General features: G+C 42.5%; 2 long non-coding RNA genes across 2 annotated transcripts in view; one reads left to right on the top strand and one right to left on the bottom strand.

Annotated features, from left to right (window-relative positions):
* Positions 1 to 26,775, top strand: part of LOC132346742 (uncharacterized) — a 68,510-nt gene that overhangs the window by 21,181 nt on the left and 20,554 nt on the right. The gene's annotated exons all lie outside the window — the stretch shown is intronic.
* Positions 9,713 to 26,775, bottom strand: part of LOC112449044 (uncharacterized) — a 132,757-nt gene continuing 115,694 nt past the window's right edge. The window contains exon 4 of the long non-coding RNA XR_009496672.1: positions 9,713 to 9,939. This is a non-coding gene — a long non-coding RNA (uncharacterized lncRNA). The remainder of the gene's footprint in view (positions 9,940 to 26,775) is intronic.

Genomic DNA, 26,775 nt, shown 5'->3' with positions numbered 1-26,775 from the left:
ATTTTGGAGTCCAAAAAAATAAAGTCGGACACTGTTTGCACTGTTTCCCCATCTATTTCCCATGAAGTGATGGGACCGGATGCATTATCTTCGTTTTCTGAATGTTGAGCTTTAAGCCAACTTTTTCACTCTCCTCTTTCACTTTCATCAAGAGGCTTTTGAGTTCCTCTTCACTTTCTGCCATAAGGGTGGTGTCATCTGCATAGCTGAGGTTATTGAGATTTCTCCCAGCAATCTTGATTCCAGCTTGTGTTTCTTCCAGTCCAGCGTTTCTCAGGATGTACTCTGCATATAAGTTAAATAAGCAGGGTGACAATATACAGCCTTGACGTACTCCTTTTCCTATTTGGAACCAGTCTGTTGTTCCATGTCCAGTTCTAACTGTTGCTTCCTGACCTGCATACAAATTTCTCAAGAGGCAGATCAGGTGGTCTGGTATGCCCATTTCTTTCAGAATTTTCCACAGTTTATTGTGATCCACACAGTCAAAGGCTTTGGCATAGTCAATAAAGCAGAAATAGATGTTTTTCTGGAACTCTCTTGCTTTTTCCATGTTCCAGCGGATGTTGGCAATTTGATCTCTGGTTCCTCTGCCTTTTCTAAAACCAGCTTGAACATCTGGAAGTTTATGGTTCAACTATTGCTGAAGCCTGGCTTGGAGAATTTTGAGCATTACTTTACTAGCGTGTGAGATGAGTGCAATCGTGCGGTAGTTTGAGCATTCTTTGGCATTGCCTTTCTTAGGGATTGGAATGAAAACTGACCTTTTCCAGTCCTGTGAACACTGCTGAGTTTTCCAAATTCGCTGGCATATTGACTGCAGCACTTTCACAGCATCATCTTTCAGGATTTGAAATAGCTCAACTGGAATTCCTTCACCTCCACTAGCTTTGTTCGTAGTGATGCTTTCTAAGGCCCACTTGACTTCACATTCCAGGATGTCTGGCTCTAGGTGAGTGATCACACCATCGTGATTATCTGGGTCATGAAGATCTTTTTTGTACAGTTCTTCTGTGTATTCTTGCCACCTCTTCTTAATATCTTCTGCTTCTGTTAGGTCCATACCATTTCTGTCCTTTATCGAGCCCATCTTTGCATGAAATGTTCCCTTGGTATCTCTCATTTTCTTGAAGAGATCTCTAGTCTTTCCCATTCTGTTGTTTTCCTCTATTTCTTTGCATTGATCGCCGAAGAAGGCTTTCTTATCGCTTCTTGCTATTCTTTGGAACTCTGCATTCAGATGCTTATATCTTTCTTTTTCTCCTTTGCTTTTTGCTTCTCTTCTTTTCACAGCTATTTGTAAGGCCTCCCCAGACAGCCATTTTGCTTTTTTGCATTTCTTTTCTATGGGAATGGTCTTGATCCCTGTCTCCTGTACAATGTCATGAACCTCCATGCATAGTTCATCAGGCACTCTATCGATCAGAACTAGGCCCTTAAATCTATTTCTCACTTCCACTGTATAATCATAAGGGATTTGATTTGGGTCATACCTGAATGGTCTAGTGGTTTTCCCTACTTTCTTCAATTTAAGTCTGAATTTGGCAACAAGGAGTTCATGATCTGAGCCACAGTCGGCTCCTGGTCTTGTTTTTGCTGACTGTATAGAGCTTCTCCATCTTTGGCTGCAAAGAATATAATCAATCTGATTTCGGTGTTGACCATCTGGTGATGTCCATGGGTAGAGTCTTCTCTTGTGTTGTTGGAAGAGGGTGTTTGTTATGACCAGTGCATTTTCTTGGCAAAACTCTATTAGTCTTTGCCCTGCTTCATTCCGTATTCCAAGGCCAAATTTGCCTGTTACTCCAGGTGTTTCTTGATTTCCTACTTTTGCATTCAGTCCCCTATAATCAAAAGGACATCTTTTTTGGGTGTTAGTTCTAAAAGGTCTTGTAGGTCTTCATAGAACCGTTCAACTTCAGCTTCTTCAGCATTACTGGTTGGGGCGTAGACTTGGATTACTGTGATATTGAATGGTTTGCCTTGGAAATGAACAGAGATCATTCTGTCGTTTTTGAGATTGCATCCAAGTACTGCATTTCGGACTCTTTTGTTGACCATGATGGCTACTCCATTTCTTCTGAGGGATTCCTGCCCGCAGTAGTAGATATAATGGTCATCTGAGTTAAATTCACCCATTCCAGTCCATTTCAGTTCGCTGATTCCTAGAATGTCAACATTCACTCTTGCCATGTCTTGTTTGACCACTTCCAATTTGTCTTGATTCATGGACCTGACATTCCAGGTTCCTATGCAATATTGCTCTTTACAGCATCGGACCTTGCTTCTATCACCAGTCACATCCACAGCTGGGTATTGTTTTTGCTTTGGCTCCATCCCTTCATTCTTTCTGGAGTTATTTCTCCACTGATCTCCAGTAGCATATTGGGCACCTACTGACCTGGGGAGTTTCTCTTTCAGTATCCTATCATTTTGCCTTTTCATACTGTTCATGGGGTTCTCAAAGCAAGAATACTGAAGTGGTTTGCCATTCCCTTCTCCAGTGGACCACATTCTGTCAGATCTCTCCACCATGACCCGCTCATCTTGGGTTGCCCCACAGGCATGGCTTAGTTTCACTGAGTTAGACAAGGCTGTGGTCCTAGTGTGATTAGATTGACTAGTTTTCTGTGATTATGGTTTCAGTGTGTCTGCCCTCTGATGCCCTCTTGCAACACCTTCCATCTTACTTGGGTTTCTCTTATCTTGGGCGTGGGGTTAGTGAGTGATTTACCACTGTGGGCACTGGGCTCTCTGAGAAACTGAGCCCTACTAAAGAGAGAGAAGACTGAGGCATTCAGCCAATGGCTCCCAAATCACATTGGTGAGAGTTGCCTTCAAGGGTTTTGACTTTTCTCAGCTTCTAGATTATACCTTTAGTAGAACAAGCTCCTGTAATGGTGGAAACACTTCTAGGAAGAAAAGAGGATGCTGAGGACTCTGAGGTGAAAAACTGTCTTGGGACTGTACTCCAGGGCTGCACGTAGACTTGGGAGGTGAGGAGACGTGGGCCTGGGGAACGAATGGCATCCTTTACACCTGGTAACTCATGGGAAACAGAAAACTTTTTGAATTGCCAAGGGACATGATTAGAAGTTGCTTTGAAAATATTTTTTTCTGGATACAGTATATATAACAGGTGGGAGTTCACGTTTTATTAAAAAAAAAACAAAACAGTTTTCGAATCCTGTGCAATATGCCAGGAGTATACTGCTACTGCTAAGTCACTTCAGTCGTGTTCGACTCTGTGCGACCCCACAGACGGCAGCCCACCAGGCTCCCCCGTCCCTGGGATTCTCCAGGCAAGAACACTGGAGTGGGTTGCCATTTCCTTCTCCAATGCATGAAAGTGAAAAGTGAAAGTGAAGTCGCTCAGTCCTGTCCGACCCTCAGCGATCCCATGGACTGCAGCCCACCAGGCTCCTCCATCCATAGGATTTTCCAGGCAAGAGTGGGTTGCCATTGCCTTCTCTGGCCAGGAGTATGGTAAGGGCTAAATCTTTTGCCCTCTAGAGGCTCCCTGTCTGGAAATCAGTGCTATTGCTGTCAGAAGATGAGGAAGCTGTACTCAAGTGAGATAATGCAGAAGTTAATTAAATCTGTGGCAGGAAATGATAGAAAGGAGACAGTGGATATGAGAGACACTGCAGAAATAAAGAGGACTCAGTAGCTAGTTGGTGAAAAGAATTGAGAGTGAGGAAGGATTCATGGATACATGGAGTTTTGACACCTATGACAGAATTTTGGACGTTAGGGAGAAGAGCCATTTTGGAAGATAGCATGGAAGCTGGGAAAAGGATTACCATGGGCAGTATATATATAGGCCTGATTTCCATTAACCATTAATTAATAAATATTTTTAGAGAATCTACTGAATCTCAGGAACCACACTGGTCACTATAGTGAAATCTAGTTACAAAGACCTGTGAAACGTGATTTATGTCTTCAATGGGCTTATAGGCTCTTTGTGAAGAAAATGAACATTCAGGTATGCAAAGAGCTCATGGGAACATCTCTCAGAGGAGGGAAAGAGTGGTAAGGAAGGTATAAGATGATATTTGAATAAAGTTTAAAAAAATTATAGATGATATGCTTTTATTCTAGAAGGCAAACCCTATGTATATAAATACAACCGTAGTTTGGATGTACATGTAAAAGGACTTACCAAAAGTTAAAAAAGAGTACTAATATCTAAAAGAGCCTTAAAGTGTAATGGACACCAGGCATCAAATTTAAAATTTTTCTGACCCCTAATATAAAATCTTTACATCCAATCCATTATTTATCCTCAAAATATCTGTATGTATAGAGATTCCTTAAAAAACTAGTAATAAAACTACTGTATGACCCAGCAATCCTATTACTTGGCATATACTCTAAGAAAACCACAATTTAAAAAGACATACATACCCCAATGTCCATTGCAGTGCAATTTACAATAGCCAGGACATGGAAGTAACCTAGATGTCCATTGACTGATAAATGCATAAAGAAGTTGTAGTACCTATTTACAATGGAATATTACTCAGTGGAACCAATTTAGTGAGATGGATAAACCTACAGCCTGTCATACAAAGTGAAGTAAGTCAGAAAAAGAAAAACAAATATTGTATATTAATACATATATATGGAATCTAGAAAAACAGTACTGATGAACCTGTTTGCAGGGCAGGAATAGCATGCAGATGTAGGGAATGCACTTGTGGACGCAGAGGGGGAAGGAGAGGGTGGGATGAATCAAAAGAGTAGCATCGATATATAAAACTACCTTGTGTAAGATAGTTAGTGGAACCTGCTGTAAGCACAGGGAGCTCAGCTCTGCTCTGTGATGACCCCGAGGGGTGGGATGGTGGGTGGTGGGAAGGAGGTTTAAGAAGGAGAGGCTATATGCATACATATGGCTGATTCACATTGTAAAGCAATTATCCTCCAACTAAAAATAAAATTTTTTAAAATCTATTCATGTGGTGGAGGCCAATACAATATTGTGAAACAGTTATCCTCCAACTAAAAAAATTTAACTCTATACATAAAAGAATTTTGTACAATTTTTCACTTATTCTATTTTAACCTAGGCAAATGTGTTAAAATTATCACAATGTCCTAATTATATGAGCTGAGACTAAAGGACGAATAGGTGTTTTTCAGGTAAGGCTAGGTATGACCCAGATCATGGCTGCTGTTGTGTGCCATTTATACTTTATCCTACTGGTCATGAGAAGTTACAGAAAGGGCTCTAAGTAGAAGAATGTCCCAATCAAATGTGTGTCTAGGAAGATTGGTGAGGCAGTGATGGTGGGATCAGGGATCCAGGGAAGGAGGCAGGAAGACCATTTGAAGATGCTCTAGGGCAGTGATTTTCAAGATGTCTGGGAATCCTGGAAGTCCCCAAGACCTCCCTGGAAGTTGGGGAGGTCCTCGTGGCAATATTAAGGTGGCATTTCCTGATGGTCCAGTGGTTAAGAATCCGCCTTGCAATGGAAGGGACATTGATTTGATCCCTAGTCTAGGAAGATCCCACATGCCACTGGGCAACTAAGACATGAGCTACAGCTACCGACCCCGGCATGCCTGGAGCCCTTGCTCCGCAACCAGAAGCCACAACAATGAGAAGCCCACGAACTGCAGCTAGAGAGTAGTCCCTGCTCGTTGCAACTAGAGAAAGCCTGCACACAGCGAGGAAGACACAGAGCAGCCAAAAATAAAAAAATAAACACATAGATAAAAATCGTTTAAAAAGATGGTATTTGTCTTGATTTTCGTTCTGTCACTGCTGCACAGAGGAGTTGTCCAGAAGCTAAATGATGTGTGACGACAATTTCTTCACAATTGCTAAGATATGCTTTTTCATTCTGGTGTTTTAAACACTTGTTTCTTATTTTTAATTAATTTCTAAAGTGGCTTATAGACAACATTGTAAATATTGTTCAGTATACTCCATGTAAACAAAACTTTGAGATCCTCAAAGTTTTAAGGACCACTGCTTTATAGATATTTATTGATTTGATTTGGAAAAATTGCCAAGGGGTTTTCAGTAAGGAATACAGGAAGAATTGCCCCAATTATATGGGTGAGAAAACTAAGGCAGATAAGCCAGAGAATTGACAAAACCAAGGAACAGACAGAAAGGGGGATGGGCTAGGAACATATTTGAAGAAAGCCAGTTTTGGGTGCTGTATGAGTCAGGGTTCTCCATAGAGATGGAACCAAGAGAATGAGAGGGGGTCGGGAGAATTCTCCCTTACTCAAGTCTTTATGATTTACTCAAGTCTTCCTCAGATTGGGCAAGGCCCACCCCCACCGGGGAGACAAATGTGCTTTACTCAGTCACTGATTCACATGTTCATCTTATCTAGAAATATCCTCACAGACACACACAGAATAATGTTTAACCAAGTGTGGGGACACTCTGTGGCCCAGGCAAGTTGACACATAAAATTAACCATCATAGGTGCTAACCCTGGGTAGGAGAAATGAGGACCCATCAGTAAGAAAACGAAAGATTGGAGTGGAGAGGAAGACAAGGCACTGTGTTTACTGATTCCCTGGCTAGTCTCTGCTTGGCCATAAACTCTCACTGCTCCTTCTGCAGACCCACAGATTCCACTTTCATGAGATCAACCAGACGCCTTCTTGTCCTCCCTCTGCTCTGTGGCTCATCCCATTGCTGCAAGAATCCTTTGGCAAAAGGACCCATGCTAATTTCTACCTTCTGCACAGAGTTTACTCATCTCGGCCATCATGAAGAATCAAGATGGTATTCTCTGCTGACCCCAAACCCACATAAGACCTGTAACTGCATCCTTAACAGATGCAAGGAACACACATATTTCTCCAGAAATGTAGTAAATCTTAAAGCTTGTTTTATGAGGGAATCCTAAATGGTAATCCAATTCCCACATGATAATGTGTTGCAAATTACTAGTAAATGCTCTTTTTGGTAATCTGCAAACAAATGCTTGCTCTCAACAAGTGAGTCACTAGTGAGAAGAGAAAATGACCCTTCACATTTGAGAATGTTGTCAAATACAGGTTTTAAATCAAAAGGTCGTTGATGCAATCCATTTGGTGGGCTCAGCTCACTGGTCCACACGGAGCAAATATCTGTGGGGTACAGACACTGCTACCCGAGGGTGATGCCAACAGAGTGATTCTTTATCCCCAGGATTTACGACTAGGTCATCCTCTCCTGAGAGGCCCAGAGAGGCTCTGGGTCTCCACTAGGGCTGTACACCCAAGTCTGTCATCTTGAAGACCCTGACTCCTAACCCCTCTCCTATCTGTCCATCAAAATTTGCCAAGACCTTGGGCTTTTGCAGGGAAGGGCTTGCTACCATAAACACACACTCATGTTTTATATACAAATGGCATACTGTAGTAATCGTCAAATTGTGTTCTATAGAACATACTAGTTTCGAAAGATTAGGAAAAAATATTTCCTGGTAACATAACTTTATGGCAAAAACCACCACAATATTGTAAAGTAATTAGCCTCCAATTAAAATTAAAAAAAAATAAAAAAGATACACATGCAAATAAATGGATAGACTAGAAAGCTAAACAAACAAACAGACAAACCCTCTCTTAGAATAACGTTAGCATTTTAAAAGCTCTGAAAAAACTTTCCACTAAGACAGCAGTTCAGCTTAAACTAATTCAAGCTGGCAGATACTGTGGGTTGACTCACTCACCTCCTGTCCCCACCATTCCAACTTCCCTTATGGTGTGTGCACCTCCCTCTTCTGAAAATTATACTTCCCAGAACACTTTTGGAGGTTGGATGCAGGCACATGACCTAGATGGGGCCAGTCAGATGTGTGCCCAGGGCTACCTCCTAGAGGAAGTCAGTACATTAGGGGAACACTGCGTCTCTTGACAAGAACAGTGCTGTGGGCATCTAGTATTCCCGAGGGGATGTGGTGGTGGGGCCGGTGTTCACTCTCAGGCAGTGGTTTTTCTTCCAGAAAGGTGCTGTGGTGAGGTCGGACATTGTTCTTTGCCTATTGCTGGCCCTAGCTGTGTTATTTTTGGCTGAGTAACATACAAGTCTGGCCTCCCAGAGTATAATACCTACTACTACTACTACTAACAACAACCATAATAGCAATAACTTGCTACTTAAGCTAGCTAGAGTGAATCCAGGTGGCAATTAAACTCTGACTCCTACAACCACAAACACTAATGACTACTTAAGGATATCCCTTAAAACTAGTGGTTCAAGGAAAACAAGTTTGGAGATGCTATTCTTCAAACTGAAATTCTAAGCCTCACTTTAAGTGAATAAGAAACGCTAAGGGTGGGGATTTCAGGTGCTTTGCCTGGCAACGTCTGTCGTAAGGATGGGGAATGGTGGCTCCATATGGGACCACGTTATCTGCCGTCCCTGGACAAGAAGCTCAGGAGGGACTTGAAGCTCACGAGGTACTTCCTAAACCTACAATTTCATGAAAACATTGGCCAGACTAAGCATATGTTCTTTATCTGACATCCTGCTAGGTCCTTATGTGGAAATACACATCAGTAAATGGCTTGATTTCCCAGGGGACTAACAAGAGGCTAGAGATTTATGTGTGAAATCATTAGGGGCCATAAAATGATATAAAATTAAGTGCAACTTTTGAGGTTTACTATATCCAACTTATTAAAGGCATAAATCTTAAAACAATTTTTCCATTATTTTTAGAATTTCCTCCTCTAAATTAGTGGCTCATAAGCCAAATTTCGTCCATAGGTATGTTTTCTTTTGCCCACACAAGCCTTTGTTTAAATGAATTAGTTGACAGCATTTGCAAAAGTAGGAGATTTTTACCTTAAAAGTTAAAAGAAGTGGCAACTAAGAGCAGAGATAATTATGCTATTCTCTGATATGTGTGTGTGTGCACTCAGTCGCTCAGTCATGCCCAACTCTTTGCAACCCCATGGGCTGCAGCTTGCCAGGTTCCTTGGTCCTTGGAATTTTCCAGGCGAGAGGACTGGAGTGGGTGGCCATTTCCTATGCCAGGAGATCTTCCCGACCCAGGGATGGAACCTGTGTCTCCTGCACTGGCAGGTGGACTCTTTACCACGAGCACAGCCATGAAGACTAGTTTCTGTTTGTTTTTTAATTCCTAAAATTATTCTTCACAAGGGACATTGGCTATCTAGTTAGTTTTTCTAATATTTTAAGTTCTCCCAAAGCAACTGTGCCCTTGAAAGAAGCACATTAGATTAAGAGCAGATGATCCATTGTTAGCTTAATAGACACGTGATCCATCATATTTATGGGATATAAAATGAGGAAGCAGCAGCAGATAGATGAAGAAATCAGAGATGGAGGTTAAGAATTTAGACGTCACTTGGTCTTTCTGGAAGTGATGTGCCCAGCTAGCAAAAGGCAGGTCTGGATGTAAAATGCCTGTGTTGTGACTGCAGGAACAGTGTTCTGTATACATTATCCTGTTCCTTCTAGTCAAAGCGAACACGTGGGATGGAGTAGACTAGAAGGGTGAAGGTAGGTCTATGCAGATGAGAGATGCTGCACAGACCAAAGATCCCTCCTTGCCCAAAACTTCATGCCACCTCATTGCTTCTTAGGGACACCTTCAATCAAACGTCTAATTCTTTCCTGCCATAAGAGGAAGAGACTACTGTAAAGAGAGGGTTATGTGCTTGAATTTAAAAAGGCTCCCTACAAGAAGAAATTGTTTGCACATAAAAACCTGATAGAGTCCTGTTAGTCCCACGGTTGCAAACTTTAATATTTTTTTGTACTTGCGAAAGTAAAACAGGTCAGTTTTAGATCTCAGGTGTGGCAAGCTCCAGAGCATTTATTCCATCTCAAAGAGGAGTCAGTACTTAGCGGGACCTTCCATTTCCAGGTGAGAATGTGGCCCAGTAATGGACAAGCTTCACAATTTTCAAGAGAAGGTGGGAATCTGACTTTTTGGTGAGATGTCCCAACTGAAAAACACACAAGAAAATTTGTAAGTCACCAGTTTGCAACCTCTGTTTAGGATCTTCACTTGATGAGGCTATTTATGAAAAAATAGAGAAATAAAACAAACTCTTCTTTAACAAAACAGCTTAAATAAAATGCTAAAAGTAGTGTTTAAATACATAGTTAACCTCTTTAAAGAGTAAGATAAATCCCTAAAATAGTGCGGCTCAGAAGGGGAAGAATCTGCCAGCAAGGCAGGGGATCCAGGTTGAGTCTCGGGATCAGGAAGATCCTCTGGAGGAGGGAATGGCAACCGACTCCAGTATTCTTGCCTGGAGAATCCCATGGACAGAGGAGTTTTGTGGGTTACAGTCCATGGGGTCACAAAGAGTGGGACACAACTGAGTGGCCAGCAGTTCACTTCTAGAGTACTGAGCCTGTGAGCTGACAGTGTGCCTCCCCTGGGTCTGGGGATACTTCTCAGTCTTAGAAACTAAGGTGATTGAGTTTTATTTTATTTTATTCCTTTACTGGGGAAAACAGAAATAACATAAAATTTACCATCTTAACCATCTTTTAAGTGCACAATTCAACAGCGTTAAGTACATTCACACTTTGTGCATCCACCACCATCATCCATTTCTAGAACTTTTTCATCCCAAACTGAGACTCTGCACTCCCCACACCTCCCTCCCTCAAGGCCCTGGCAACCACCATTCTACTTTCTGACTCTATAAGTCTGAGTACTCTGCATACCTCATGTAAGTGGAATCATACAATATTTGTTCTTTTGTGACTGGCTTATTTCACTTAGTATAACATCTTTAGGGTTCATCTGTATTACAACATGTATCAGAGTTTTATCCCCTTTTTTGAGACTGAATAATATTATATATTTACATGAATTTATTTTCTATATAATAATCCCATTTTATTTATAATTTATATGTAAGTATACTTATATACATATAAAACCACATTTTGTTAACCCACACACTCACTCATCAATGGACATTTGGATTGTTTCCACATTTTGGTTATTGTGAATATTGTTGCTATGAATGAATATGAGTGTACAAGTTTTACCTCAATTCCCTGCTTTCAATTCTTTTGGGTATATACCCAGCATCGGGATTGCTTGGTCAAATAGTAAGCCTGTTTTTAATTCCTGAGGAAATGCCATCCTATTTCCCACAGTGGCTGCACAATTTTATATTCCCACCAGCAGTGCGTAAGAGTCCCAGTTCCTCCACATGCATGTGAACACCTTCGTATTCTGTTTTTTTTTTTTTTTTTTTTTTAATTATAGCTACTGTCATGGATGTGAAATGAAGAGGCTTGAGTTTTATGGAGAACTATAAACATATCATGGGTCTGTCTAGTCAAGGCTATGGTTTTTCCAGTGGTCATGTATGGATGTGAGAGTTGGACTGTGAAGAAAGCTGAGTGCTGAAGAATTGATGCTTTTGAACTGTGGTGTTGGAGAAGACTCCTAAGAGTCCCTTGGACTGCAAGGAGATCCAACCAATCCATTCTAAAGGAGATCAGCCCTGGGTGTTCACTGGAAGGAATGATGCTGAAGCTGAAACTCCAGTACTTTGGCCACTTCATGAGAAGAGTTGACTCATTGGAAAAGACCCTGATGCTGGGAGGGATTGCGGGCAGGAGAAGGGGACGACAGAGGATGAGATAGCTGGATGGCATCACTGACTCAATGGATGTGAGTTTGAGTGAACTCTGGGAGTTGGTGATGGACAGGGAGGCCTGGCATGCTGCAGTTCATGGGGTTGCAAAGAATCGGACACGACTGAGCGATTGAACTGAACTGATAAACATATCTGGGGCTTCCCTGGTGGCTCAGCGTAAAGAATCTGCCTGCCAATGCAGAAGACACAGATTCAATCCCTGGGTCGGGAAGATCCCCTGAAGAAGAAAATGGCAACCCACCCTAGTACTCTTGCCTGGGAAATCCCATGGACAGAGGAGCCCAGTGGGCTAGAGTCCATGGGGTCGCAAACAGCTGGACACGACTGAGCGACTGGGCACCAGCACAGATAAATATACCTACCCATCAGCATAAGGAGTTGTCAAGGAAAATTATCTATTTCAATCTGGACTCTGGTTGGAAAAAAGTTTGCCAAGGTACAGGAACCCTGACATTAAGAAATTAGCTGAAAACTGTATCCAGGCCCCTAATAGAACCAGAAGATCTGGCAATTCAATGTAAAACCTCTCGGCAGGGCTATACCCTTCACCAAGGATCACAGATCATCTCCACAGCTAAAACTCGGCTGAACATAAACTTGAAATCCAAATATGAATCAAAAACTCAAATATATAATGATACAATCCACCATGAGTAGAAGTCAATTGACCAAATAAGTAATTTGATTTGATCCTGCAGAATATAGAGATAATACAGTTCTCAGATAGAGGCTATAAAGTAAGTATGGTTGAAATGACAAGGAACTTAAGAAGGAATTAAAAACATAAGAAAAGAACAGAGCCCTTGGGGAAAAAAATAGGCTGATGTGAAAAAGATAAAATTTCTATAAATGAAAAACACAGTCACTGAAATTAAAATCTCAATTGACAGATTAAATAGCCACTGAAACAAAGCCAGAGAGAAATTTAATGCATGGAAAGATATATGTGATGAAATTATCCAGACCATAACACAGAGGGGAAACAGATGAAAATTACGAAAAAAAAAGAGTAATGGCACAGTGGAATGTTTGGCTCCTCTCCTGCCAATAACAATTATAAAAGTGGGGGGCGGGGAGAACAAACAACTGGGAGTTAAACAAAAGCTGGCAGAAACTGGAGCGGATTCGATCCTCACTGAGTGAGATCCACATTTCCGTGCTTTTTCGCCCTACCTAAGGGTACCCCCTGGAGAAGGAAATGGCAACCCACTCCAGTATTCTTGCCTGGAGAATCCTGTGGACAGAGGAGCCTGGTGGGCTGCCATCTATGGGGTCGCGCTGAGTTGGACACGACTGAAACGACTTAGCAGCAGCAGCAGCAGCAGCAAGGGTACTCCCAGGTCCATCAGTGGGGCAGGTGAAGCTGAAGCACAGTGGCAGGCTTTCAGCCATAGAACATAGGACTGAGGAATGAGGAGGAGTTCGGGACTGCCAGAGAGGCTTAAAATTGAGAAGGGTGGGGAATTCTAGGGAAGCCCCCAAGTCTGTGTAGATACTCAAGTCACACCTTCAGAGGATTCCTAAACTGCATATGCATGGGATGAGTCTCCAAGATGCTCTGGGAGAAACAACAGCAAGAAAGTTGAAAAAACTGAGCAGAGGTTTCAGCAGCTGCCTGTTACAAACACTGGAATTCAAATCCCGCCAAGTTAAGCAGATCTGAAAAATATGCCTCAAGCTTTTAAAATTTAAAACCCAAAGGCATACCCTAGGACTTGGGACTAAATAATTCACCCTATGGCAGTCACAAAACTGAAACGGAATCACCCTTACAAAGCCTAAATGCAAACTCCAAAAATCAAGGTTCTCTGCCAGTAATTTAACTGCCTTCTAAAACAAGTCAACATTCTTCAGAAAGAAAAGAATTCAAAGTATCTACAAAGTTTCACCCACAATGTCTCAAAGTGAAAAGTGTTAGTTGCTCAGTGGTTTCTGACTCTGCAACCCCCTGGACTCTAGCCCGTCAGGCTTCTCTGTCAATGGAATTCCCCAGGCAAGAATACTGGAGTGGGTTGCTATTTGCTTCTCCAGGGAATCTTCCCAACCCAGGGATCAAACCTGGGTTGCCCGCATTTCAGGCAGATTTTTTTACCATCTGAGCCACCATACATATTATAAAATAGGGATGGGGGAGCCTGGTGGGCTACTGTCTATGGGGTCGCACAGAGTCAGACATGACTGAAGCGACTTAGCAGCAGCAGCAGCAGCATGGAAAGATACTGGAAAATATGACACATAGTCAAGAGAAAAGTCAATTGTAGAAAGAGACCCATAGGCCAACCAGATGTTGAAATTAACAGATAAGGATTTTAACATAATTATGGTAAATATGTTAATGAATTTATAGGAATGCATGGGTATGATGGATGAAAAGGTAGGGAATTGTCAGGTTTGATATGTAAATTGAAAAAAGAATCAAATTTAAATCCAGGAACTGAAAAACCCAGTATCTGAAAATATTCATTTCCCATGACTGACGGGAGAATAAACACAGCCAGTGAAAGGAGCAGTGACAGTCAGTAGGTCACCAGAAATGGAAAATAGGTCACTAGGCAGGCCAATGGAAGTTAGCTAAGCTGAAAGTCAGAGAGAAAAATACTTTTTGACACTGAGCTGTAGGACTGTCACTAGAAGACTAAGATGTATGTAAGGAGAGGAGAGAGTAAATGGAGCAGGAAATATTGCAACTATATTATTGAAATCATTCTAAATTTGATTCAAAACAGTAGTCCCGACATTTATGAAGCTCAACAAACCCCAAGTAGGATAAGTGCAAATAAAGACATAACTAATCGCATTACAGTCAAACTGTGGAAAACCAAAGACTAAGAGAAAATATTAAAAGCATCCGAAGAAAGAAGACATACTACATAAGGGAGAATAATTCTATGAATTATGCCTACTTCTCATAAGAAAAAAAAAAAAGAGCTAGAAGACATGGTATAATCAACATGATAAAAAAAACACACTGCTGACTCAAAATTCTATACATAGAACAAAAAAGAAAAAAAATTAATGCAAGTGAAATAAAGAGATTTTTATGTGAATCAAAGCGGAAAGAATTTGTCGCCAGCAGACCCACAGTGTAAGAAATCCTCAAAGATGTTCTTCGAGTTGAAGAAAACTACTAACAGGTAGAAATTCACATCTACTGGAGGAAATGAAGAACATTAAAATGATAAACACTTGAGCAAATCTACTCTAGTGGCAAAGATCCCGCCTGCCAGTGCAAGAGACACAGGAGATGTGGGTTCAATCCCTAGGTTGGGAAGGTTCCCCTGAGGAGGGCATTGGCAACCTACTCCAGTATTTTGGCCTGGAGCATCCCATGGATGGAGGAAACTGGTGGGCTTGAGTCAATAGGGTCTTAAAGAGAGAGACACTACTGAAGTGACTTAGCACGCAAAAGAGACACAGGGCTTTGTCAACATGAACATCTGTCCTTCAAAACACACCATTAGGAAAATAAAAGCAAGTTGCAGAAAGGTAGAAAGCATTTACCCCCACGGCACCTGCACACACAGTCCTTGCTTCCACCTCTGGAAGGATAGCTTGGAGCCAGGGTCTCGGGAACGGGCAGGGGAGAAACAACAGGAGGTCTTCTCGCAGGAGCTCCCTTTCCCACTCTTCAAGCCAGACAGCAAAGAGATCAAACCTGTTAATCCTAAAGGAAATCAACCCTGAATATTCATTGGAAGGATTGATGCTGAAGCAGAAATTCCAATAATTTGGCCATCTGATGCAGAGTCAACCCTTAGGAAAAGACCCCGATGCTGGGAAAGATTGAAGGTAGGAGGAGAAAGGGACGGCAGAGGATGAGATGGTTGGACTTCATCATTAACTCAATGGACATGAGTTTGAGCAAACTCTAGGAGATAATAAAGGACAGGGAAGCCTGGCATGCTGCAGTCCATGGGGTCAAAAAGAGTCCGACATGACTGAGTGACTGAACAACAAAGCCAGAGTCAAGGGTGTGCCTTCTGTACATTTGGTTCCCGCTTCTGGCTTTCAGGCTGTCTTGTATCCAGGTTAGTGGACACGGGAGGAAAAATGGGAAGCTCATCACCAGTTCAGGGGTACATATATTGAATTCTCTGGTCTTCTATCCTAGCCTGCCTGGCGTTTTTCAGAGTCCTCAAATACCTGGTCTGGGTTTTAGAGCTGCATTCAGAGAGTCAGAGGGGCAGAGAGTGCTTACCCATCTTATCCAGAATCAACACTCATGACTTAAGTTCTGAGCATGTTAAACTGAGGTAGTTGTGGGATAGTTCCAGGTGGATGTCACTGTCTGGAGCTTTGAAGCAAGATCCGGACTAAAGACATTGCAGTCCTCAGTCTGACTCCCAGTCACACCAATCAGAGAGGGTGTGTAGGATTAGAGCCTTCTGAGAAAGCCTGGGAATCTTCCTGATTCCAGAAAGAGGAGCCAATGCAGAGAGTCAGACAGATCAGAGGAAATGCAGGATGTGGGTGTCAGGTCTCCACTCAACTCTCTCTTGAGCTGCGCATGCCGGCCGTGCTGGTCACATGTTTCTGGTGCTTTGTCTATCTGTGTCAGAATCACCTGACATGGAAGGGGTAGGAGTGGGTTGGGGCTAAAAGCGTTGATTTCCAGACCACACTCCTTCACATTTATTTCATTGAAATTATAGATGTTGGGGGGCTTTGCAGGTGGTGCTAGTGGTAAAGAAACCGCTTGCCAACCTGGGAGATGTAAGAGACTCAGATTTGATTCCTGGGTCGAGAAGATCCCCTGGAGAAGGGAATACCCACTCTAGTATTCTTGCCTGGAGGATCCCATGGACAGAGGGGCCTGGTTTATAGGGTCGCTGCAAAGAGTCAGACACGACTGCAGTGGCTTAGCACACATGCATAGATATTGGGGCTTGCCTGCCTGAGTTTTTAACCAGCTTTCCAGGGATTTCTCAGGAACAGAGACTCACTGTCCTAGACCTAAAGAGTGTGGGAACCCCTTCACTCATCACCAGCATAGGAGAGGGTGCTAATAATGTGGAAAGCTGTGAGCAAAGAAGGAAACAGTAATGAGAAAGGAAAAGAGAGATTCCCCAAGTCTGGTAAGTGATATGAGAAGAAAAGGAGGAGGAGATTGTCCTTTTATTTTCATTATTCCAGACCCAAGGCTGAAATCCTTGGAGCAGTTGAGTGGGGTTCATCTTGAGAGTTTCATGTTTAAAGCCCATTAAAAGCCCAGCACAGGCCTGCAGGGCTCCAGGCAGACAGAGGGGACCACGAGCCGTCCAGCTGCTCAGAATATGCTGGTGACCATGACAGGCAATGAGCAATTTGGCTGACACTGTGCTTTTTTAAACAGCATCCAGCCATAATGCAGTCTTGTTACTTTTGCAGGATTCAATCAGCGAAGGTTAACTGGTCCATTTTATGCCAAATCCAGTAGTCACGTTTTATGCTGTGCTGCTCTCGCCACACAACATCTGTCTGGATGGGGGAACGAAACTCGCTGAGATGCAGACTCACACCTCTCCCCGCTTCTCCCCCAGCCTCCCTGCTAAACAGTACATTTAAGAAATCTTTTAGAAAAGTCTGAAAGCTAATGTCAATAGAAACCACATTAGATGAAAGGGAATTCATCACAATAAGTGCTTAGAAAAAAAGCACTTGACCCCTTTTGAGCCTCCTAATAGTCAATGCAATGCGAGGTTTTCTTGGCCTTCTCATGGTTTCTTCCCAACCTTGACTCTTGCCTGTGAGAGCCTCAGCCATCATGACCAGGTCTCTGCCTTTGTTCCTTTAACACACCTCATCCTTCCGTATTCCTAAGTAGTGAATGCATTAACTTTAGGAAGAATATTGCATCCCATCCACTTTGCATCCCATCCACTTAGGTAGACCACTTTGGGAGACCGTCTCATGCCCTGAGGGCTGAAGAGATTTGACCAAAGTCCCCTCCGAAAGCAACATTTGCCAGATCTCCTATGGAACAATGAGCAAACGTTATAGATAACAACTGTGCCCCAAATTACTGAGGTTTTAAATTCACATACATGTATTTCCAGTAACACATGAAGCCACTTGATTTACTTGAGTCCATTATTTTTTGACTCACTGCACTCTCATCACCAGTTCACATGTTTCTGAATAATCTAGCCCCTCCGGCCATCCGGAGATTTCACTGATTGATAGTTCACCACTCCTGGCACTAGAAGGGAGAGGACAAAATTCAGGCTGGCATTATTTTCCCTTCTGAAAGCAGCTCTCGTAAAAGCTGAGCTTCTCCTGAAACTATATTACTTTTCAGGAAGAAAGAAAGTAGAAGAAGGAAACCAACATTTTCAATCCCCTTCTGTATACTACCCAGCTTCTGTTAACTCATTCAGTTCTCATAAAAACACACTACGGGGGACTTCCCTGGTGGTCCAGTGGCTAAGATTCCACACCCCCAATGCAGGGGGCCCGGGTTTGATCCCTGGCTGGGGAACTGTGCCGCAATTAAGAGTTTGCATGCCATAACTAAAGATCCTGCGTACCGCAGCTAAGACCTGGTGCAGTCAAGTAAATAAATAAAAATAAATATTAAAAAAAACCCACTGTAAGCGAGGAGATATTATCTTATACTACAGATAAAGTAACGAGGGCTCAGAGATGTTAGGTAACTTGTTGACACCCACACAGTTAGCCAGTGGTGACGTTAGGATTCAAACTGAAGGCTTGCCAAGTCCACGTGCTTTCCAGCACACGACTCTGTTTACAGAGCTTGACTCTCACTGCGGGACTGTGAGCGCAGTCTGCACTGAATTCTGTATATAGTGACCAGTCCCAGTCAACGCTCCATCCACTTTCGCCTCTCTCCTCTGGCATTCCAGCCTTACCATTCCTCCCTTTCTTATTTGGCTGTCAGCAGCAACACCTCACACTGGTACAATGCTTTACAGACATTTATCAGGTACTTGCACACACATCATCTCAAGTCCTCACAGCAACCCCAGGAAGCAGTATTATTGCTCATGGTTTATAGATGTGAAATCTGGGCTCTGGAGTAGTGTCTGGGAGTGTCTCTTTGTCAGAAAGCAAGCAAATGTCAGCTGGTTCCAGAAGAAACGTGGGCCATGGGCCAGGTTACTGGGCAGCCCGTAGGGCAGATTAGGGAGTTCAGATTGCTGAAAGGCAGGGAAAAGGGAATGGGGCTGGGAGGGTAGTATGGCCAGTTGAGCATTTCAGTACAGAGGGTGAATTCTGTTCTCTGGGAATTGCAGGTCTATTTCTCATTTTGCTGTTTAGGGCCCTCATATAATTCTCTAGCTCCTGACTCTGGAAATTCTTCCTTTACTCAAAGAATTGCTTTTCTTTTGATGTTTATCTCCTGAAAGCAGAACTCATTTTCTTCTTCCATCTGCACATGTATAATTTCTTATGCAGGCCCTCACCATGTCTTACATAAATAAATGCAACTGCCTTCTGACTTGTCTCCCTGTTTTCAGCCAGCTCCCCCTACCTACCGGTTTACACTAGACTGATTTTCCTTACATGAAATTTTAATCACGTTATTTATCTACTTAACATCTGTCAGTGCCTCCCAATTAGCTCTCGGACTAAATCCAGAATCCTAATGGCTTCTCATCCTTCCCAGACCATTTCACAGCAGTACTGAACGCTGTTTGCTCTCAGGCTTCTTGGCATCTTTACCCATCATTGTCCTGCCTGCAGGCAGCTCTCTTTTCTCTCCCCAATTAACTACCACAAATACGGATGCCTCCTCACCTTCCCTGGTGGTTCAGTGGGTAAAGAATCTACCTGCAATGTGGGAGACCGGTGTTCAATCCATGGGTTGGGAAGATCCCCTGGAGAAGGGAACAGCTACCCACACTCCAGTATTCTGGCCTGGAGAATTCCATGGACTGTACAGACACGACTGAACAACTTTCACTTTCCCACCTCCCTAGCAGCGTCTCCTGTCCTGCTTCCCAGGCTCCCATGAGTGTGTGCTTGTTGGCTGCAGGTCCCTCTCGCCCCACCAGGCTAAGACATATTTGTGGGAGGGTCTTGACCTTTTCGCCTATGATTCTATTGCCAAACCCAATGTCCCATCCTGGTTGGGATCTTTCCAAGTATATGGAAAGATATATATATCTGTAACGATGGGGAGGCAGCTGATGTGTTTTGTTTGTTTTTGCTTTTGTTTTTTAGCACATAAAATACATAGGACCAAGCTCTGTAGTGTGAGAATGTTTTTATTTGCTTGTTTGTTTTTTGGGTGGTAGGCAGAAGGGTTCCGTTCTTAAACCATCTTGGTAGCATCTTCCATCTTTATCCCCTACCTTCAAGATAAATGGGGCTCCTCTGGTGGCTCAGAGGGTAAAGAATCTGCCTGCAATGTGGGAGACCCAGGTTCAATCCCTGGGTTGGGAAGATCCCCTGGAGAAGGACATGGCAACCAACTCCAGTATTTTTGCCTGGAGAATCCCATGGACAGAAGAGCCTAATGGGTTACAGTCCATGGGGTTGCAAAGAATCAGACACAACTGAGCAGCTCACATTTTCCCTTTCAAGATGAATACACCTTATTACACTTCTGTTTAACACTGTAATACTCATAAATCTTTATGAAAAGAATGCAGGTTTACATCAAGTTCAAAGGTATTTGAATTAGATGAAGACATTTGTGTGTCTTAAGAGTCAAAGAGATACAAATTAGGGCTTCCTTGGTGGCTCAGTGGTAAAGAATCCACCTGCCAATGCAGGAGTCGCAGGTTCAATCCCTGATCCGGGAAGATCCAACATGCCTCAGAGCAGCTAAGCACGGTTGCCACAACTATTAAGCCTGTGCTTTAGAGCCTGGGGAGCCGCAAGTACTGAGCCCTCTTGCCTCAACTGTTGAAGCCCATGTACCTAGAACCTATCTTCCACAATAAGAGAAATCACCACAATGAGAAGCTTGTGCATTGCAACCAGAGAAAAACCCACTCAGCAACGAAGACAGCACAGCCAAATACATAAACAAAATTACTTTAAAAAAAAAAGAAATGTAAATTCTAAATAGGTAACTGAGCAGTCAGGACAGGCAACAATCCATCTCTGCCCTACTCCATGAATGCTATGTGGACATGGGCATGGATGGATATGGCTGTATGGACGGCATGGACACAGGCTATGTGGGTTTTGAGGGTGACAGGACTGTTTTTTCATTATAATACTCCAATTACAGGCATGGATTCATAAACTAAGCATCCTTGCTAAAACCGCCAGTTGTGATTCAGTCTCAGAAAGTAAATCCCCAAATACCTTTTATTGCACAGCCAGAAAGAAGCCCCTGGGAAGACACAGAACTAAGTATAGGAATCTTTTAAAGAATTAAAATTGTATCATTCATATTTTCACATTAAGAAATCTCTATTTAATATTTATGTCAGATAGGAGTGGCTAGAGTAGGGCTGTTTCCTCCATTCTTCGTTTTCTTGTGAAGGTGCCCTGGAAGCAGATGGCCTGGCTGGTGTAGCTCCTAGATCGGGGCGGGCTCCGCCCTCCACCCGAAGGGGAAGTATCTGGACTGTGTTGTGAGAGACCATAGAAGACAGATGGTTTTTCACTGTGACTCTCACATATCTTTGCTCCCAATAGATATGCCCCCTCAGCCCCTTCTAGCACATGTTAATCTTCACCCCTTTTGATAAAATATCCAAATGCCCAAACCATGGCTGTTAATATACATACGCAGAAGAGAGAATAAAATTCTCTCTTCTGAAAACTCTCCTTGATACAACTATTCCTGAAACTGACTGAATAGTGGCAGATCCCTTCTTGCTAAAGCCTGTGAAACATTTTGCCCTCCTTCTCTAAGTTAGAAATCCCATTTGGAAAATTCTGTGTGCTTGGATTTTTGAATAAAGACTTCTGCTGGAATTTCTCTGGTGGTCCAGTGGTTAAGACTCTATGCTTCTAACGCAGGGATACAGGGGGGCATGAGTTCGATCTCTGGTCAGGGAACTAAGATCCCACACTCTGGGTGGTGAAGGGCAAAAAAACAAATCTGCTAATGGTGTCTGGTTGATTTTTTTCTCATTGTGTTATCCACCAAGATCTCACATTTCATTTGTTATCATAGCCTAACATATACTAACATGTTTACTGAACCTATAAAAAATATTGGAACATTTTATTGAACTTAATATTGATCACATTTTAAAACTTGCTTGATTAGATTCATGGGAAATACGTAGATGCATGAAGACGTTTGTCATCAGACATTTCAAGTATACTTAAAAATACATACATTAATAAACAAATTAAAAACATTCAAAGGTGTTTAATTACTTTGGCTTATAAAATTAGACCATGTATTAATCAAGGGAACCTTAACAATCATTGTTAAAACCTGTAGTCTTACAAATAAAATAATGTGATTTATATAGGATGTATTCAAAAGCTTAAAGAGGAATTGTATTTTTAATATAACTTTAATAAATCTAATATTGCTTTTTGGAAACCAGCCTAAACTCTGAAAGGCCTTTTCTGTGTATTAGATGTATACTTGAGGATACTGAAAAGGCTTCATACTTTTGCTGTGATTTGCTGTGGGAGAAGGTGGAGTTGACACCGACTGACGTCCCACATTGCAGTCACCACCCAAGCGATAGTGAGGTCTCAGAGAGAAAGTGTCCAAGGGACAGAAAGCAGAGTAAAGAGACAGTGCAGGAAACAGAGAACCTGCAGGAGAGGCTCCAGGAGAGAGGCTCTTGCTTTGGATGAAGCACCAGAGAGACTCAAAGAGAGATCATGGGAAGCCAGACTAGTCAGAGAGCCCTCCTAAGCGCCCAGCACACCGTGACTGCGTTACAGTGAAACTTCAGTGTGAAGGGCACAGGCCACTTGTTTTCCCCTCTTACTTCCTTACAGATGCTGACATTTCCCCACTGTGAAAAAAATGGACACACGGAGAGACACCCGAGACGAGCTGACGGGCTGCAGGCTATTTTCATTACCTTCTGTCCTGTCCTGATCCTTTTAAGATAAAGGCTACATAACAATAAGACTTACATGTGCATGGCACTTTACAATGTACATAGTGCTTTATAAAATCCCCAGACCTCATCCCTTTAACCTTCACTGTAGAACTCTGAGGGTTTCCCAGATGGCGCAGTGATAAAGTATCTGCCTGCCAATGCAGGAGATGTAAGAGACTTGGGTTTGATCCCTGGGTCGGGAAGATCCCCTGGAGGAGGGCATGGCAACCCACTCCAGTATTCTTGCCTGGAAAATCCCATGGACAGAGGAGCCTTGTGGACTGTAGTGCACGGGGTTGCAAAGAGCTGGACACAACTGAAGTGACTTAGTGCGTAAATACAACAGAGTATAATGGAGATTAAGTTATAAGAAGACTATGGTATCTGTCCTGAACATTCTCTCCTGCTCACCCTCATCACTCACTCTGCAGGAAGCTAGCTGCCATGTTTTTAGTCAGCCCTGTGGAGAGGTTTGTGTGGCAGGGAACTAACGGAGATCTTTAACTAATGGCCAGTAGGAAAGAGACCTAACTGCCTACACACAATTGAGGCCTGACAACCACCAGACAAGTGGGCTTGGAACTTGACCCTCCCCAGTGGGGTCTGCAGATGAGACCCCAGCCTCAGTGACAGCCTGAATGCAGCCTCATGAAAGCACTTGAACCAAAGGCTCCCTGACTCTCAGAACTGTGAAAAAATAAGAGTTGTTTTAAACTGCTGAGTTTGGGGCAATTTGTTATGCTGCAATACAAGGGTGAAATAAGGATAAAAGAAATCATAGTTAGCTGCTTAGTTTCTCACTTTGACCAATGTGTATTACAGTGTTGAAGATGAACCTTGGAAAAATTCCCCTGCCTCGCCCCCACCACTGGAATAATATTTATTTATTTTTACTTGGCAAAAAGTCAAGTACTACATTTTAAAACACAAAATCTAAAATAATCAAACACATTACCCATCACAGAAGAGAGTCCAGCAACAGCACAAAATAGCCTACTTAAGAATTTCTTTTTTAAAAAAAATAAAGTGGGTCTAAAATGAGTCCTGTGAGAACTAAGAAATCTACAGCTTGTAGTTTTATAACAGAAAAAAAAAAAATAAAACAATTGAAAGATTGGTTGCATCCGGCATTTTGCTTAATTCCCTTGATGTCTTCCCTCCGCATCAGCCCCCATCACAACGGAGAAGACACTTGTATTCAGTCTCCTCACTTACACCCAGAACAGAGGGGGACAACTAGGATTTTATCTTTTATCGCCATTAACAATAGGGTTGCAAGTCACAAACTTGAAAAACTTCATTTATCCCCTTAAATGTGTTGCTCATCCCTAACTGTGGTTAAGAATACATCTTGATAATGAGGAAAAACACTTGAGAACCAAGCCAGGCATAAATTACTTCAGCAACTTATCCTATTTGGGTGCAAAGTCTAGAACTGTTTGAAGGCATGGTGAGATTGGTATTTTTCCATGTGAACCACCGTCTGGGCCAGGGTACCACTGTTCTTTCCAGGGGATCATCCCCCACATCGGTCAGACCTCAAGGAGCTCCTGTACTTTTGCTGACATCACATTGTTTATTTGAAGGGATAGGCTCTGCACAAGGCATGAAAGTTCCTGTTTTATAATCATTTCTAGAAAGAGAAATACTTCCGTGTTCTACCTCCCACCCACCCAGCCTGTGATCAAGTTCAACCTGAAAGATGGAGGTTTAGAGGAAAATGGAAGTTGCCTCCTGTGTGACAAGAATAGCAAACTGCAGCCAGAAGGAAACAGAGCTGCCCTAAAGGCTGAGTTTAGAAAGTAAAGTTCTGTGGAGGTTTTGCAGGTGGGGAAATTCCAAAGTGTCATGAAGCCTAAATAAGAGAGCTGTGATCAAGCTGCATGTCTATCAATGAACGCCATATCTATCAATGAATGTCATATTAAACAAGAAGACATCATGAGAAGCTGTGACCAATGCAGGTTCATTGAATTGAAGGTTCTTAGGTGGCTCAGATGGTAAAGAATCTCCTGCAATTTGAGAGGCCTGGATTCGATCCTGGGGTTGGGAAGTTCTCCTGGAGAAGGGAATGGCCACCCACTCCAGTATTTTTCTCTGGAGAATTCAGTGGACAGAGGAGCCTGGTGAAGTACAGTCCATGGGGCCCCAAAGAGTCAGACATGACTCAGCAACTAACACTTTTATGACTAAAGCACAGCTCGTCTTTATCTGGGTGCTGGGTTAGAAATCCAATGAGTCCCTCCACCCCTGCTTTTTATGTTGCTAATTTCTTTTAAGACAAGCATTTAGATGGACGTGCCTGAATAAATGAGACTTCCAGAGCCTCAAAAAGCATGCACAATCAGCATACTGAGGTATTTCTCAATATCTCCTTTTTTCCTTTCTTCTTTTTCTCTCTTCTCTCTCTTTTTCTCCTTCACTTCCTCCTCCCATTCCTTCTTCTTTTTGCCTTCTATTTCTCTCCCCTCCATTTTCCCCTTCAAAACATTTACTACTCCCCGGCACCAGCCTTCTTTTGTTTTATGGGGATGCAAACAAAAGATGAGGGTGGAGCCCAGAGGAGGGACGGTCACAAGAGAACACTGCCTCTCTTGTGAGTCCTTCTGTCTTTCATTGTACTAAAAATCACACTTATCCTACTTTTTTAATGTAGAGGCTCATTATTTCTAGACATGGACTTCAACATTTATTTTCTCCTCTAATAGTGTCAAACAATAGACTCATGTCCCTTTGTCATCAAGGAGAGAACATGTACCTTTTCCAAAAGTATAACTTGGTTATGATCCAGGGTGGCTTTTAAATATAGAAGTGCTATCGGGGTCCTGTTGTGTAAAAAGAGATTTCAAGAGAACTGTCCTGGCCAGCTATGAAATGTGTGATCGATTTCTGAAAAACCTATACAAAAAAAAGTTGAAGGAGACCATGTAAGAGGTAAAAGAAATAAATTGAATACACATGTGCAATCATTATTCATATGAGCATTCTCTGTATGACTTCATAACACAGCTGTATACACACAAAAAAATTCTTTGCCTCTTCCTATTGGAGTCTTATTAATTTCTGTTTAATGAAATACAAATGTTTGCATGCTTCATTTTGAGGAGCACGGTCTAGTTGGGTGTTTGTTAGGCGCTGGCCAGAGTGGCTGTGCCCACCTAATACAAATGTCTGTAGGCCTTTCAAAGCCTTTTGACAGAGCATCTTTTGAGCATGCCAGTTGCCATGGTCACCAGTGTGCTGATTTGCAAGGAAAATTGGAAGCCATGCTCATTACGTCAAAAACGACATTGGGGGATAAAGGGAGCATGTTTGCCTCAAGAGTTGGCAATTGGGGTTTGTTAGCTTCCCCGCCCACACACTTCCATCAAACAATGTCTCATTCAACTGCATAAGTCAAAGTTTACAACTCTCATCTTTCCAACTGGAACAGGCCTGGGAAGTGCGAACGGAAAATTATTGCTCACAGAATCACAGCACAGGCTTGCAGGCTGAGCGGTAACGGGGACTTGCAAGGACAGTAGAAAGGGAGATGGATGGGTGGCGGAGGGGGAGGTGAGGACAAGCTGTGTTCAGTGACCCGCCGGCACCAACTAGATGCTTGACCTGACTTGTGACATACTGAGGTTTTCTTCATCTGTAAAATGAAGTGGGCGAGAGAGCGCTTCCAGCGGGTGCTTCTCAGCCTCCAGATTGTGATTCTAAAACGCACTCTCAATACACTCATGTGGTATGCCCAGGCATATACATACAGCTGTATTTATTTCTTAATGTTTGTTGGTTGAGAGCATAAACGGAATGCCTCACATCTCTATATGAGGTGTATAGACAAAACCAACCTTATCCCTTAATGCAATAGCCCAACCTGCCAACAGACAGCATAACTACAGTCGTTGGAGAATTAACCGCAGAAAGCATTAATCATCATGATTACTTTTCTTTTTTCTTAGAAACAACAACTGTCACTCAGTTTGGAATAATCGAAATGCCATCTATAATGTATTCTGATTTTTATTATCATTTTCTTTGGGCTACATTACTTGAACACTTATGTCTGGGGGCAGTTGTAAGGTTTATATTCCACAAGTAGATGCTTACATATATTACACATAAACACTTAATGTAAATATTATTAAATATTTAATGTAAATATTTGTATTTATATTGCTGAGTATCC

The sequence above is a fragment of the Bos taurus genome, chromosome 12 (assembly GCF_002263795.3).
Source record: "Bos taurus isolate L1 Dominette 01449 registration number 42190680 breed Hereford chromosome 12, ARS-UCD2.0, whole genome shotgun sequence".
In the NCBI taxonomy this organism is placed as follows: domain Eukaryota; kingdom Metazoa; phylum Chordata; class Mammalia; order Artiodactyla; family Bovidae; genus Bos; species Bos taurus.
This window is presented reverse-complemented; position numbering and strand designations above follow the sequence as displayed.